The sequence below is a fragment of the Dendrobates tinctorius genome, unplaced genomic scaffold (assembly GCF_039654945.1).
Source record: "Dendrobates tinctorius isolate UK_male_01 unplaced genomic scaffold, ASM3965494v1 ptg000005l, whole genome shotgun sequence".
Taxonomy (NCBI): domain Eukaryota; kingdom Metazoa; phylum Chordata; class Amphibia; order Anura; family Dendrobatidae; genus Dendrobates; species Dendrobates tinctorius.
In genome coordinates this window covers 19,983,595-19,999,439 of record NW_027361673.1, presented here as the reverse complement: position 1 = coordinate 19,999,439, position 15,845 = coordinate 19,983,595, and the positions used below count along the sequence as shown (strand labels likewise).

General features: G+C 48.8%; 1 protein-coding gene across 2 annotated transcripts in view; it reads right to left on the bottom strand.

Annotated features, from left to right (window-relative positions):
• RBMS3 (RNA binding motif single stranded interacting protein 3) overlaps positions 1-15,845 on the bottom strand; it is a 1,042,190-nt gene that overhangs the window by 235,636 nt on the left and 790,709 nt on the right. The gene's annotated exons all lie outside the window — the stretch shown is intronic.

The window sequence follows — 15,845 nt, the reverse complement described above, 5'->3', positions numbered from 1 at the left end:
GGCTTCGTCTGACCTCCCATCTGCTTGCCCCTCCTGTACCTCGTTCGCCCGTATAGTGTATGATCTCTGGTTTGCCCGACTCTAAGTGTTCTTCCATCTTAGCAAGCAGGACGCTAAGCCCCACCCCCTTGTGGTCACATGACCATAGGTCCCGTGCCTGCTTGCTAATACTTCAGCGTCTAGGTCCTGTGCGTCTGTACTTTCCAGCTGTTACTGTCCCCGGGACCCCTACAGCACTGGTGAGTCCCTGCTCAGCGAGGGCTGTACGCCGGTGCTGTCAGGATCCTGACATTATAACTGACCGTTACCATTTTTTTTTCTCTCTGCTCCCATTCACCTGTGTATGTGATGGATCCTATGCACACTCTTTCTGAGCAGGTTAAGCACCTAAATCTGATGTCTCAGAAACTCCTTGGAGAACAACGAGTCCTGGCTCAGTCTCAGCAGCTGATCGCTGACACTGTGCAGGGGGTTTTTTCATCGGGGGCTTGGGATGTTACATTAATTTCCCCAGAGTCTCCAGTTAAGTTACCAGATACCTTTTCTGGAGATAAAAAGGAATTCAGAGTTTTCAAGGAGGGATGTAAGCTTTTTTTTCTTTGAGACCACACTCGTCTGGGAGTGAAAGCCAGAGAGTGGGCGTCATTATATCTCTGTTAAGGGGGGCTCCACAGGCTTGGGCTTTCTCCCTTCTGACCACGGCCCCTGAGCGTATGACTGTGGATGCATTTTTTGAGGCCCTGGGGCATATTTATGATGAGCCTGATCGAATATGTATGGCTGAGGACATGGTGATGAGTGTGTGCCAGGGAAAACACTCAGCCGAGTGGTTTTGTTCAGAGTTCAGACTCTGGGCTGCTGAGGTCTGCTGGAATGATGCCGCCCTCCGTGGTTTTTTCCGTAGAGGCCTGTCTGAACATCTGAAAGATGCCTTGTCTCTCCACCCTCTGCCTGATTCCCTGGAGGAGGCCATGACACAGGCCATCCGAATGGATCGCAGGCTACAGGCGAGGGGAGTGATGCAGATTGAGACACCGTTATTCTCCCAAGGAAGGGGAGCCAGTCCTACATTGGAGACCATCGACCTCAAAAATAAAGAAAGAAGACAACAACTCATGGGAAAATGCTGTTTTTTCTGTGGCGATTCTGGACATTGGAAAAAGGATTGCCCCTCCTGTCCTCTGACCAACAAGCGACTGAGCCCGGGTGATTGTCGTGGAGATCACCCAGGCTCTCAGGTACCCTTTTCTGCATTTTCAAAAATGTTGTTGCAAGTGGAACTTTGTTGTGGGAGTGTCTCCACATTCACTTCTGCCTTCGTGGATTGCGGATCGTCATTAAACTTTATTGACTTTGACTTGGTATCCAGGTGTAAGTTAGGGACAGTTAGGTTGGAGACTCCTATTCACATTGTTGCCATTGACAAAACACCACTGGTTAAAAATGACGTTATGTTTCGTACTTCTCCTTAAAGTAAGTTCCTTGCACCAGGAACATATTTCATGTTTTGTTATGGACAACCTGCCTGCGGGACTGGTGTTGGGGTTCCCCTGGTTACAAGTGCATAATCCGGTGATTAATTGGGAATCGTGGGACATTGTTAAATGGGGTCCCTATTGTTCTGGGAAATGTCTTGTTACTGTGTCTGTGTCGTCCGAGGGTCTGGAAGGTATTCCGGAGTGCCTTAAAGACTATACGGACGTTTTCTCCGAAAAAGAGGCCAAGGTTTTACCGCCACACCGCCCATTTGTGTTAGGCGTCGGATTCCTGACGCTGCACAGCGGGAATCCAGAGCCAGACATCCTGCGGTCTCCCATTTTCCTCCGACCGCTCCGGGTGCTGCTCAGACTCACTATGACAGCCTGGATGTTGCTGCCACCTCTGGTGCAGCAATGGTAGCGCAACCTGCTCTGTAGGGAACTGCTCCAGAGGCTAAGTCCTCATGAAGTGCTACTGGGCATGCCCGCAAGGTGACCTCTCACTGGAGAGCAGGGGTCACATGTTCAGGTCCTGTGTCGGATCTGATTGGTCCTTTCCAGGGTCCTGGAAGGTCCCGGAAGCGCATGGCTATAAAAAGCCCACATGGCGGCTCGGCCATGCGCTACTGTAGCATATTATGCTGTGTGTGTATGGTGATGGATGCATGGACTGGTGTCTGACTTATTATGAAACCCCTTCCCTTGGATACTACGAATGGTGACTGTTTGTTGGGTTAGTCAGCTCCAGATTGTGACAAGCTACACGCCACTGTGCTTTCCACACCTACACTAGCGTCCGTCGGTGCCTGGTTCTCGGCGCCGACGCTTGCGGCTATAGTTGCCGCTACACTGCATTAACAGCAGCTATTGGTGTTCGCGGCTGCGACGCCACACGCCGGCTCCTGTGACGTTAACAGGGCTAGCGTCGTTACATTTATGTATGCCCAGCGACTCTGTGTCTGAACAGAGCCGCTCCTAGCGTTCGGGTGACATTAACCTGTGCGCACTACTTAACCTTCTGGTGCATCTGCCACTGTGCAGCAGCGGTCTAGTCACCTACCGCACGGTGGACCCCGGGCGGCGAGCGCACCTCCTATTATTTGTATTTGGTGTGTTCTGCCGTCCCTAACATTACACTAGCGCCAGGGTTTGGCTGGCAATAGCAGACGTGCAGCAGTTGCAGCGCTATATTCGGCACCTGGAGAGCAGATTGGCGGCTATTGAGAGCGCCAACTCAGCTGCGAATGCCGCGCTAGCTGCTGTCCAGACAGTTGCCGAGGCTGTCTTACGTGTGCCCGCTCTTTTGCCCATGCCGACACTTTCTCGCCTCCCGCTTTCCAACAAATTTGCGGTTGACAGCGCCACCTGTAGGGGATTCGTCAGTCAGTGCTCAATTCAGCTCGAGTTACTGGCTGCACGGTTTCCTACAGAGAGGGCTAAGGTGGGGTTTATTGTGTCACTTTTGTCTGGCAGAGCATTACAGTGGGCCATGCCATTGTGGGAACGTGATGATCCCGTGATTCAGGGTGCTGCACAGTTCCTCGCGGCCCTGAAGCAGGTCTTTCTGGGACCACGGATCACGCATGACACCTCTATCCAATTACTCTCTCTAACACAAGGGTCGCTCTCGGTTAGCCATTATGCCGTCCGGTTCCGGACACTGGCTTCCGAATTAGCGTGGCCGGACAAAGCATTGGTCCCGGTGTTTTGGAGAGGGTTAGCTGAGCACGTCAAAGACGCTCTAGATACCAGAGAGGTTCCCACATGTCTGGAGGAATTAATTGCCGTCGCCACCCGCATTGACCTCCGGTTTATGGAGCGCGGGCTGGAATGAGCACAATCTAGACGCAGGGTTAAATTGGCTCCCACATTCACTGAGCCACTAACATACCCCACACAGGAGCTTTCACCCTTCGAACCTATGGAGGTGTCTTGCACCGGCCCTAAGCCAGGTCCGATGCGAAGCTCTATGCGTTGCTATCAGTGCCGATAATTTGGTCACCCGGCTAGCACGTGTCCTCTGCGGGCGAAAAAATGCCCACGTCCTGTGGCCGTAGGTGGTGGGCAGTCCAATATGAAACCCTTCTCACCCAAACCGGTATTCCGGGGTACCCTAGACAGTGGGGCCTCCACCTGGGAGACAGAGGTTACCGTGGACTCTGGGGCTGAGGGGAACTTTATGTCTTCTACCTTCGCCCAGAAACACGCCATTCCCCTGGTACTATTACCTCAGCCTCTGACCATCAGGGTGGTTAACGGAGCACCGTTACACTCTCAGGTGACCCATCAGACAGCTCCACTAGGGCTCACTATCTCACCCTCTCATTATGAGACTCTGTCCCTGCTAATCCTGCCAGACGGCATCGATCAGGTGCTGCTTGGGGTTCCCTGGCTTCGGTGCCACTCTCCTCATATCGAGTGGGCGACAGGGAAGATACTGGCCTGGAGCAAGGACTGCGAGGGGAGATGTCTGAGGGGCAGTCTTCAGGTGGCTTCCACTGAAGTGCCTGCAGATCTCTCTGTGCTACCTAAACCCTTAAACCCTACCACCAATACACCAATATGCAGATGTCTTCTCCAAAAAATCTGCAGAGACGCTCCCGCCGCACCGTCCTTACGACTGCCCGATAGATCTCATGCCAGGCACAGAACCTCCTAGAGGCTGTGTGTATCCACTATCTCTCCCTGAGACAGAAGCTATGTCACAATATATCCGGGAGAACCTGGCTAGAGGCTTTATCAGAAAGTCAGTGTCACCGGCTGGTGCAGGGTTCTTGTTCATTCAGAAGAAGAGCGGAGAGTTACATCCCTGCATTGACTACAGAGGTCTCAATGCGATCACGGTTAAAAACAAATACCCTCTACCGTTGATCTCTGAGTTGTTTGACAGGTTGCGAGGGGCCCGGATCTTTACTAAGTTGGATCTGCGAGGGGCATACAACCTGATCCGCATTCGCGAAGGAGACGAATGGAAGACAGCTTTTAATACCAGGGATGGCCATTACGAATATCTGGTTATGCCTTTTGGCCTTTGTAATGCGCCAGCTGTCTTCCAAGATTTTGTCAACGACGTCTTCCGCGACATGCTTTCTACATCGGTGGTGGTATATCAGGATGATATACTCATCTTTTCGCCAGATTTGACTACCCACCGGAGGGACGTCTGCAGGGTCTTTGACCGTCTGCGGGCAAATTCCCTCTTTGCCAAGCTGGAGAAGTGTCAGTTTGAGCAGGAGTCCTTGCCATTCCTGGGCTATATCATCTCGGCCCAGGGGCTGGCCATGGATCCTGCCAAACTACAAGCGGTAATGGACTGACAGGAACCTCATTCACTTAAAGCGGTGCAGCGCTTTTTGGGGTTCGTGAATTACTACCACCAGTTTATACCACATTTTTCCACACTGGTGGCTCCTTTGGTTGCTCTCACCAAGAAAGGAGCTAACCCCAATGCTTGGCCTGAACAGGTCTCCAAGGCCTTCTCGGCTATAAAATCTAATTTTGCTGGCGCTCCCATTTTACATCATCCCGATGTGAATAAACCGTTTATTCTGGAGGTAGATGCCTCTTCCGTCGGTGCAGGAGCAGTCCTTTTCCAGAAGGATGCTCAAGGTCGGAAGCATCCATGCTTCTTCTTCTCAAAGACCTTCTCACCGGCGGAGAAGAATTACTCCATCGGTGACAGGGAGCTGCTGGCCATGAAGTTGGCCTTTTCAGAATGAAGACATCTCCTGGAGGGGGCTCGCTTTCCCTTCCAGGTATATACGGATCATAAAAATTTGGTCTACTTGCAGACGGCCCAACGCCTGAACTCACGTCAGACTAGGTGGTCGCTCTTCTTTTCTCGCTTCCGCTTCACCCTGCACTACCTATCAGGGGAAAAGAACGTCTGTGCGGATGCTCTCTCACGCTCGGTGGTCTCAGCGGAAGAAGGAGAGGCTGAGCCTCGGTTAATTCTCTCACTGGAGAGATTTACGACCGTGGCTCCAGTCGCTCTCGAGTCAGTGCCACCAGGCAAGACCTTGGTGCCTCTTCAGCTACGGCTGGAGGTTCTCGCCTGGGCACACGCCTCCAGGGTAGGTGGCCATTTTGGCAATAAACCGACCACTGAACTCCTGGCTAGGTCATACTGGTGGCCACATATGGCTCGAGATGTTAAGGAATACGTGCAAGCATGCATCTCATGTGCTCGGAACAGACCCTCTAGGCAGAGGCCGGCGGGGTTGTTGTATCCCCTGCCAGTGGCGGATAGACCGTGGGAGATGGTTGGCATGGATTTCATAGTTGGCTTGCCCAAGTCTGGTGGCAGTACCGTCATCTGGGTGGTCACCGACCATTTTTCCAAAATGGTGCATCTGGTGCCTCTCGCACGGCTGCCTTCCGCCCGTGGTCTTGCCACTTTGTTCATAAAGCACGTGTTCCGTTTACATGGCATGCCGGACAAAATCTTGAGTGGCCGTGGTACCCAGTTTGCGTCTCGGTTCTGGAGGGAGCTCTGCAGCCTACTCAGCATTGAGCTAAATCTGTCCTCCGCCTACCATCCCGAGACGAACAGCTTGGTCGAGAGAGCCAATCAGACCTTGGTTACCTACCTGCGACATTTTGTCTCTGCCAGGCAGGATGAATGGGCATCCTTGCTACCTTGGGTTGAATTTGCCCTAAACAATGCGGTGGCTGATTCCACCGGTCAGACGCCCTTCCTCTTAAACTACGGCCAACCTCCACGCGTCCCTGTTCCGATGCCAGTGTCCTCCACTGACTCCAGGGTGGCAGACTGGGCAGTGGAGGCCCGGGACATTTGGGAACGCAATCAGGATGCTATCCGTGCGTCTAAGGAAAGGATGAGGGCGTCCGCCGACACGCATCGGCGACCCGCTCCTAGCTTCTCCCCTAGCGACATGGTGTGGCTCTCCACCCGAAATATCAAACTACGGGTCGAGTCCCCTAAGTTCGCCCCCAATATATTGGACCTTTCAAGGTCCTCGAGCGAATTAGCTCGGTGGTCTACCGCCTGGATCTTCCTCCATTTCGGACGTGTTTCATGTGTCCCTCCTCAAACCAGTTCACATGGCCCTGTTTTCTGAGTCATCGGCCGGGTCATCAGACTTGTCTGACGAGTTTGAGGTTAATGCCATCGTTGGGCGCAGGTTTGTCCATGGCAAAAAATTTTATTTAGTGGACTGGAAGGGTCATGGGCCCAAGGCTCGGACCTGGGAGCCAGTGGAGAACATCCACGCACCGCTCCTAATCGCGGCAGGGAGGGGGCCATAAGAGGGGGGGTAATGTTAGGTGTCAGATTCCTGACGCTGCACAGCAGGAATCCAGAGCCAGACATCCTGCGGTCTCCCATTCTCCTCCGACCGCTCCGGGTGCTGCTCAGCAATCACAGCGAGCCAGGTGTGCTGCTCAGACTCACTCTGACAGCCTGGATGTTGCTGTCACCTCTGGTGCAGCAATGGTAGCGCAACCTGCTCTGCAGGGAACCGCTCCAGAGGCTAAGTCCTCATGAAGTGCTACTGGGCATGCCTGCAAGGTGACCTCTCACTGGAGAGCAGGGGTCACATGTTCAGGTCCTGTGTCGGATCTGATTGGTCCTTTCCAGGGTACTGGAAGGTCCCAGAAGCGCATGGCTATAAAAAGCCCGCATGGCGGCTCGGCCATGCGCTAGTGTAGCATATTATGCTGTGTGTGTATGGTGATGGATGCATGGACTGGTGTCTGACTTATTATGAAACCCCTTCCCTTGGATACTACGAATGGTGACTGTGTGTTGGGTTAGTCAGCTCCAGATTGTGGCAAGCTACACGCCATTGTGCTTTCCACGCCTACACTAGCGTCCGACGGTGCCTGGTTCTCGGCGCCGACGCTTGCGGCTATAGTTGCCGCTACACTGCATTAACAGCAGCTATTGGTGTTCGCGGCTGCCATGCCACACGCCGGCTCCTGTGACGTTAACAGGGCTAGCGTCGTTACATTTATGTATGCCCAGTGACTCTGTGTCTGAACAGAGCAGCTCCTAGCGTTCGGGTGACGTTAACTCGTGTGCACTACTTCACCTTCTGGTGCATCTGCCATTGTCCAGCAGAGGTCTAGTCACCTACCGCACGGTGGACCCCAGGCGGCGAACGCACCTCCTATTATTTATATTTGGTGCGTTCCGCCGTCCCTAACAATTTGATTGTGCCATTGACCTGGTTCCAGGTGCTAAATTGCCCAAAGCCCGCTTGTATAACCTTTCAGGTCCAGAACGGGCTGCAATGAAGGAATATATTTCCGAGAGTCTCCGTAAGGGACACATTCGTCCTTCTGTTTCTCCCGTGGCAGCGGGGTTCTTTTTTGTAAAGAAAAAAACGGTGGTTTGCGCCCATGCCTCGATTTTCGTGAGTTAAATAAAATAACTGTGAGGAATACGTATCCCCTTCCACTTATTCCTGATTTACGCAACCAATTGTCTGGAGCTAAGTGGTTTTCGAAACTAGATCTACGGGGAGCGTATAACCTTATCAGAGTCCGGTACGGAGATGAGTGGAAAACTGCTTTTCTCACTACTGAAGGGTTGTTTGAAAATTTGGTCATGCCTTTCGGTCTGACCAATGCACCAGCAGTCTTCCAAAATTTCATAAACTACGTGTTCTCTGATTTTATTGGATGTTTTATGGTGGTATATTTGGATGACATACTGATCTACTCTCCTGATAAACAGGCTGACATTGGTCATGTTCGGGCAGTTCTCCAAAGGCTCCTGGAGAACTGTCTCTTTGCTAAACTTGAAAAATGTCTATTTTGTATTCAAGAACTGTCATTTCTGGGGTTCATTGTGTCTCCAGAAGGGTATCGCATGGATCCTAATAAGGTGCAGGCCATTGTTGAGTGGGTTCAACCTTGTGATTTGAAGGCTCTGCAGCATTTCCTAGGGTTCACCAATTATTATCGCAAATTTAAAAGGGGGTTCTCACAGGTGGTTAAACCCCTCACAGACATGACTCAAAAGGGGGCTAATATCAAGAACTGGTCAGCCGCAGCGGTAGCGGCGTTTCAGCTTTTGAAAAAATGTTTCATGTCTGCCCCGGTTCTTATTCAACCGGACCCGTCTGAACCATTTATTGTCGAGGTAGACGCCCCACAGGTGGGGGTGGTATTGTCCCAGGGACCCGCACTTTGACCAATTTGAGACCTTGCGCCTTTTTCTCGAAGAAATTCTCTCCCGCGGAGAGAAACTACGATGTTGGGAATCGAGAACTTCTGGCCGTAAAGTTGGCCTTTGAAGAATGGAGGCATTTTTTGGAGGGGGCTGTCTATCCTATAACCGTAATTACGGACCACAAAAACTTAGCATACATTGAGTCAGCTAAAAGGTTGACTTCCAGGCAGGCTAGATGGTCACTTTTTTTTTCCTGATTCAACTTCTCGATCACTTTTCGGCCATGGTCCAAAAATGTCAGAGCGGATGCCTTGTGACGCAGTCTAGATCCGGTGTCCCCCCCGGAACCTCCATCCTCCATTCTTCAGCCTGGGGTGGTGGTGGCAGGTGTTTCTAACATGTTGGAATGGGAGATTCGGGAAGCCCAGTCTCTTGCACCTCCGGCTAAGCCGGTGGATAAACTTTTCGTGCCAGCTCAGTTCGTCTCAAGGTCCTCTGAGAGTTCCATGGCTCAGTTCTGGGTGGACATCCAAGGATCTCGGCTACCCAAAAGGACTTTGCTAGAGTATTCTGGTGGTCTTCTTTAGCCTCTGATGTTGGGGAATATGTGTCTGCATGTGATGTTTGTGCCCGTGCGAAAACCCCCCCATAACCGGCCGGCCGGGGAATTGGTACCACTGCCAATTCCTGAGAGACCATGGACCCATTTGTCCATGGATTTCATCACCAACCTTCCCCCCTCCAAGGGTAATACCGTCGTTTGCGTTGTGGTGGACAGGTTTATTAAGCAGGCACATTTTGTACCTTTGGCAGATCTACCTAATGCGGAAACATTGTCCAGATTGTTTGTTGAGCATGTGGTGCGTTTGCATGGGGTATCCTTGAATGTTGTGTGATAGAGGAGTGCAATTTGTTTCCAGATTTTGGAGGGCTTCTTGTAAGAGTTTGGGTATTGGTCTGTCCTTTTCATCAGCTTATCATCCAGAGTCTAATAGGCAGACCGAGCGGACCAATCAGTCTCTGGAGCAAATTCTGCGTTGCTTGACCTCAGCCCAACAGGATGATTGGTGTTCTGTGTTACCGTTGGCTGAGTTTGCATTTAACAACCGCATTAAGCAGTCTATGGGTACATCTCCCTTTTTCTGCAACTATGGGTTTCATCCACATTTTGGAGAATTTTCCCGTTTGAATTCTGGGTATCCTGGGGTAGATGAGATGATCCAGCGGTTGGAGGCGGTATGGCGGGAGGTCCAGAGTAACATTACTAAGGCTCAGGATAAATTTAAATTTTTTGCAGACAAAAAACGATCCGCGGGACCAGTGTTTCAGGTTGGGGATAAGGTATGGTTATCCACCAAGAATATAAGGCTCAAGGTCCCTTCCGCGAAGCTTGGACCCAAGTTTATAGGTCCCTATGAAATTACCAAAGCAGTTAACCCGGTGGCTGTTCGGTTGCGTCTCCCGCCATCTCTGCGGATCCCAAATGTTTTCCATAGGGCCCTTTTGAAACCTGTGAGGTCCGGTGGGGAGGGACCATCAGCTTCCCCGCCACCGGTTTTGGTAGACGGGCAGTCCGAGTATGAGATGGAACGAATTGTCGACTCCAGGTTGGTCCGTCATGCCCTTCAATATCTGGTACATTGGAAAGGCTACGGTCCAGACGAACACGGTAGGTTCCTGCTCGATCGGTTCATGCGGATCGGTTGGTCTGGGCCTTTCATGCCAAGTATCCTGAGAAACCTGGGGGCCCGGTGGCCCCCCATTGAGAGAGGGGTACTGTCATGATCCAGGACGGGGTTTCGCTTTGGCCCGTCCTGGTCAGACAGGGGGTTAATTGTTTCTGCCTCTCTCTGGCAGAGGGCGGCTATTTAATGCTCACTGGACCTGGGTCCGGTGTTAGTTATACTCCTGCCCTTGGCTGAGTTAAGTGACCTCTTGTATACGTTTGCCTTGTGCCTGATAACTTGTTGCTTGTTTGGTTGTGATCTGGTTCTGTCCCTGTTACGAGTTCTGCCTGACCCTTTTGTACCGCACCGTCCTCTCATGTATGACCCTCTGCTTGTGACTCGACTGCTCTCTGCTGATCCCTTTTGTACCGCACCACCCTCTTGTGTATGACCTTTGGCTTCATCTGACCTCCCATCTGCTTGTCCCTCCTGTACCTCGTTCGCTCGAATCTGAGTGTTCTTCCATCTTAGCAAGCAGGATGCTAAGCCCCACCCCCTTGTGGTCACATGACCGTAGGTCCCATGCCTGCTTGCTAATACTTCAGCGTTCAGGTCCTGTGTGTCTGTACTTTCCAGCTGTTACTGTCCCCGGGACCCCTACAGCACTGGTGAGTCCCTGCTCAGTGAGGGCTGTACTCCGGCGCTGTCAGGATCCTGACACTGAGGACTTGAGAAACCAAATTGTGAGGAAGCATGAGCAATCTCAAGGCTACAAGTCCATCTCCAAAGACCTGAATGTTCCTGTGTCTACCGTGCGCAGTGTCATCAAGAAGTTTAAAGCCCATGGCACTGTGGCTAACCTCCCTAGATGTGGATGGAAAAGAAAAATTGACAAGAGATTTCAATGCAAGATTGTGCGGATGTTGGATAAAGAACCTGGACTAACATCCAAACAAGTTCAAGCTGCCCTGCAGTCTGAGGGTACACCAGTGTCAACCCGTACTATCCGTCGGCGTCTGAATGAAAAGGGACTGTATGGTAGGAGACTCAGGAACACCCCACTTCTTACCCCGAGACATAAAAAAGCCAGGCTGGAGTTTGCCAAAACTTACCAGAAAAAAACTAAAACATTTTGGAAGAATGTTCTCTGGTCAGATGAGACAAAAGTAGAGCTTTTTGGGCAAAGGCATCAACATAGAGTTTACAGGAGAAAAAAGAGGCATTCAAAGAAAAGAACACGGTCCCTACAGTCAAACATGGCGGAGGTTCCCTGATGTTTTGGGGTTGCTTTGCTGCCTCTCGCACTGGACTGCTTGACCGTGTGCATGGCATTATGAAGTCTGAAGACTACCAACAAATTTTGCAGCATAATGTAGGGCCCAGTGTGAGAAAGCTGGGTCTCCCTCAGAGGTCATGGGTCTTCCAGCAGGACAATTACCCAAAACACACTTCAAAAAGCACTAGAAAACGGTTTGAGAGAAAGCACTAGAGACTTCTAAGGTGGCCAGCAATGAGTCCAGACCTGAATCCCATAGAACACCTGTGGAGAGTAATTGTGGGTGAGGATGAATTTTATAAGTTTCATCCTCACCCACAATTACTTTGAATTTGACAACAAAATCTATCTACAGGAGACTGGCACAGCTATGGGAAGTAAAATGGCTCCACAGTATGCAAATCTTTTCATGGCCAAGCTTGAAAGCGACTTTTTGTCCTCATGCCCCATCAGGCCCCTGGCCTACTACCGCTTCATTGATGATATTTTAATCATCTGGACGTAGTCTGAGCAACAGCTAAAGAGGTTCCACGGATATCAAAGAAACAATTTTCGGATTTAAACGTGCGCTGCTAGACAAAACGACTCCTTTCCAGATTGTGTACTTGTATACTTTTATTTTCCCAACTCGTTTCGAAGTCTCAAACTTCTTCCTCAGGGGAAGAAGTTTGAGACTTCGAAACGCGTTGGGAAAATAAAAGTATACAAGTACACAATCTGGAAAGGAGTCGTTTTGTCTAGCAGCGCACGTTTAAATCCGAAAATTGTTTCTTTGATTTCTGATGATCTATGGTCACGGCGGGGCCATTTGGATGTGCAGCAGCTTTGACCTCTATTCCTTTATGCCTCTAACTCTCCTGCTATTGGTGAGTATAATAGCTTGAACTGTATCTCTTTTACCTGGGTAAGACCCAATTGCGCTCTTTCTCTTTTAGTTTTAACCAAAGAGGTTCCACGAACAGTTTCATCAATTTCATCCCACCATCAATTTAACACTCAACTACTCCAGCACTGAGATTAACTTTTTGGACACCATCATTAAGCTAAAAAACAATGAAATAGAGACATCCCTTTATCAGAAGCCAATCGACCGTCCAACATACCTTAAATGGGACAGTTTCCATCCAAAACACATAAAGAACTCTATTATCTATAGCCAAGCCATCAGATACAATCGTATATGTTCCAACCCCATGGATAGAGACAAACACCTTGGTCGCCTCAAAAAGACCATTTTGAATCAGGGCTACCATCCAAGAACAATTGAAAACAAATTACAAGAGCCACCAGATTGTCAAGGAATCACCTGCTACATTACAAAGCTAAAGAAGAAAATAACCGGGTGCCTCTAGTAGTTACCTACAACCCAAATCTGGAAGTGCTAAGGGGAGCTGCATGGAAATTACAACCTTTACTACAAAAAGATGCCCGATTACAATCCATTTTTCCAGACCCCCCACTACTGTGATTTAGGCAGCCCCCAAATCTAAGAAGCATCATTGTCAGAAGCTCCCTGTCCTCTCCAACAGCTGGAGGAACCTTTCCTTGCAACCAGAAAAAATGCAAAACCTGTCCATCTATAATGACCACGGACATGATAAAGATCCCCAATTCACATCAGGACTACAAGATCCCAGGTACTTTCAGCTGCATTACATCTAATGTGGTGTACTTAATTATTTGTACTAAATGTCCAACAGGGGTCTGTATGTGGGGGAGACAGGGCAAAAGCTTAGAACAAGGATGAATGCTCATCGTCACACAATAAGAGAAAAAAGAATGGATCTACCTGTGGCAAAACATTTTTGTATGCCAGATCACAGGAACATGGATATGAAATTACTGGTATTGAAAGGTAACTTCACATCTCAGAAAGAGAGAAGAGTCTGTGAGTATAAATTTATGACGACCTTTGACACTCTCAGTGCTGGAATGAATGTGTCGCATGGATTTATGTCTTTTTACATCAATTAAGGAATTTGCTCCTAAGACCGTGTGGGGGCATCACAACACATTAGGAGACCCCAATCAGAGGACAATAAAACATCCGGACTCCTTATCTATGAACTGGAGCAATATTTATGTTTCTCCCTCTCCCATAATGATAATTCTGCTTCACGTCACTTGTCTCATATATTGCATTTTTTCTGTGCTGTATTGTGCATGAATATGTGACTCTTCAGATTTTTTATTAGTCTATGCCTGATGAAGAGACCTGAGTAGTCTCGAAAGCTTGCAATGTGTTACCATCTTTTCAGTTAGCCATTAAAAGGTATCAACCACTGAGGACTCTCAATTCTGAATATTTTTCACTGGACTAGCAGTGATTTATCATAAGACCAGCATGAAGGAGGAATACCTTATGCCTTTCCAGACTTGATACTACATTTACCATCCAAGAACAAGGAAAGCATTCTCAAAACTCTATTTACCATCTAGGAGCATTTCTTTAAGTTATTCTAGCTATTTATATCTCTAATTAACAGGGATCAAAGTGCCTAATGGAACCTGTTGCTGATACACCCACTGGTTTTCACTAACAAGTGTCATTAAAATGTGAATCTTCTACAGAAAATACAAATATTTGAAAATAACAGAAATCCATCTTGCAAAAATAGAAATTATTAGAGTCCTTTAACATATGGCAATGGAAAATTGATGTTTAAGAATGGCTTAGAGGTAGCTTTACCATGGCATTTCTGTACAGTATAATGGGATTCTACTGAAAATATTAAATGCTTTGTGATACCATTGTAACATGGACATATTTTGCATTCATCCTTATTAGTGATGAGCGAGTATACTCGTTGCTCGGGTGGTCTCCGAGTATTTTGGCGTGCTCTGAGATTTAGTTTTCGTTGCCTCAGCTACATCATTTACGACTGCTAGACAGCATGAATACATGTGTGGAATGCCTGTTTGTTAGGGAATTCCCTCATGTATTCAGCCTGTCTACAAGTCACAAATCATGCAGCTGAGATGAGGAAAACTAATTCTCCGAGCACGCCAAAATACTTGGAGATCACCCGAGCAACGATACTACTCGCCCATCACTAATCCTTATCGATCCTTATTCCTTTCATATTGTCTCTAATGAAGGAGATCATGGTGATCACGTGCTAAAGTCTACTCCAAGGCCCTTTGCATTCCTGTTTTGTCCTTGCTTATTAGGTTAGCAAGGATCAGTACTACCGTATATGCTCATGTATAAGCCAAGTTTTTCAGCACTTTTTTTGTTCTGAAAACTCCCCCCCTCGGCTTATACATGAGTCATTGTCCCATAAGACAGCTGGGGAGGGGGAGCAGTGAAGAAGCGGGTCACAAGAGGCAGGAGCCGGCATCTGCGGCTAAAGCCTGGGCTCATTGCTAAATAGAAATTAATATTCACTGCACTGGCAATGAATATTAATTTATCTTACAGCATGCAAAGTTACACAGCCACAGCCGCTGGCTTCCAGCAGTTACCAGGCTATCAAAGGTGCCCGCTCATTAAGGAAATGAATATTCACCTCTCTCCACTCCCATAGGCATGGAGAGAAGTGAGTAATCATTCCCTTAATGAGCGGGGACATGTGATCGCTTGGCCGCAGGAGCTGCTGGCACCGGAATGAGAAGCTTCGAGGGCGTGCAGGGAAGGTAAGCAGGACTTTTTTTGCTTTTTTAAACTTTTCTCTTGGTGGTCACACATGCAAGAATAGGGATGAGGAACCATGTATTCAAGGATGAGGATAAGGAGCCACACTTGCAAGGATAGGAATAAGGAGCCACGCATAAAAGGATCAAAATAAGTAGCCATGCAGACAAGGATGGGAATAAGGAGCCATGCAGACAAGGAAGGGAATAAGGAGCTATGCAGACAAGGAAGGGAATAAGGAGCTATGCAGACAAGGAAGGGAATAAGGAGCCATGCAGACAAGGAAGAGAATAAGGAGCCATGCAGACAACGATGGGAATAAGGAGCCATGCAGACAAGGATGGGAATTAGTAGCCATGCATACCAGGATGTGGATGAGGGCACAATGCATACCAGGTTTGTATGAGAGTCAATAAGTTTTCCCAGTTTTTCATGGCAAAATTAGGTGCCTTGGCTTACACTCCGGTTGGCTTATACACGAGTATATACAACATTTAATGGTTACATTTTTCTTACATGACAGTTCCTAACTCCTTGGGTGAATATTTAGGGAATAAATATTATTTGCTATGAAATCCACATTCTAGTCACCGGTAAAAACATATAATTTTGGTTTAGGAAAAGATATATACATATATATGTTGCTGAAAAC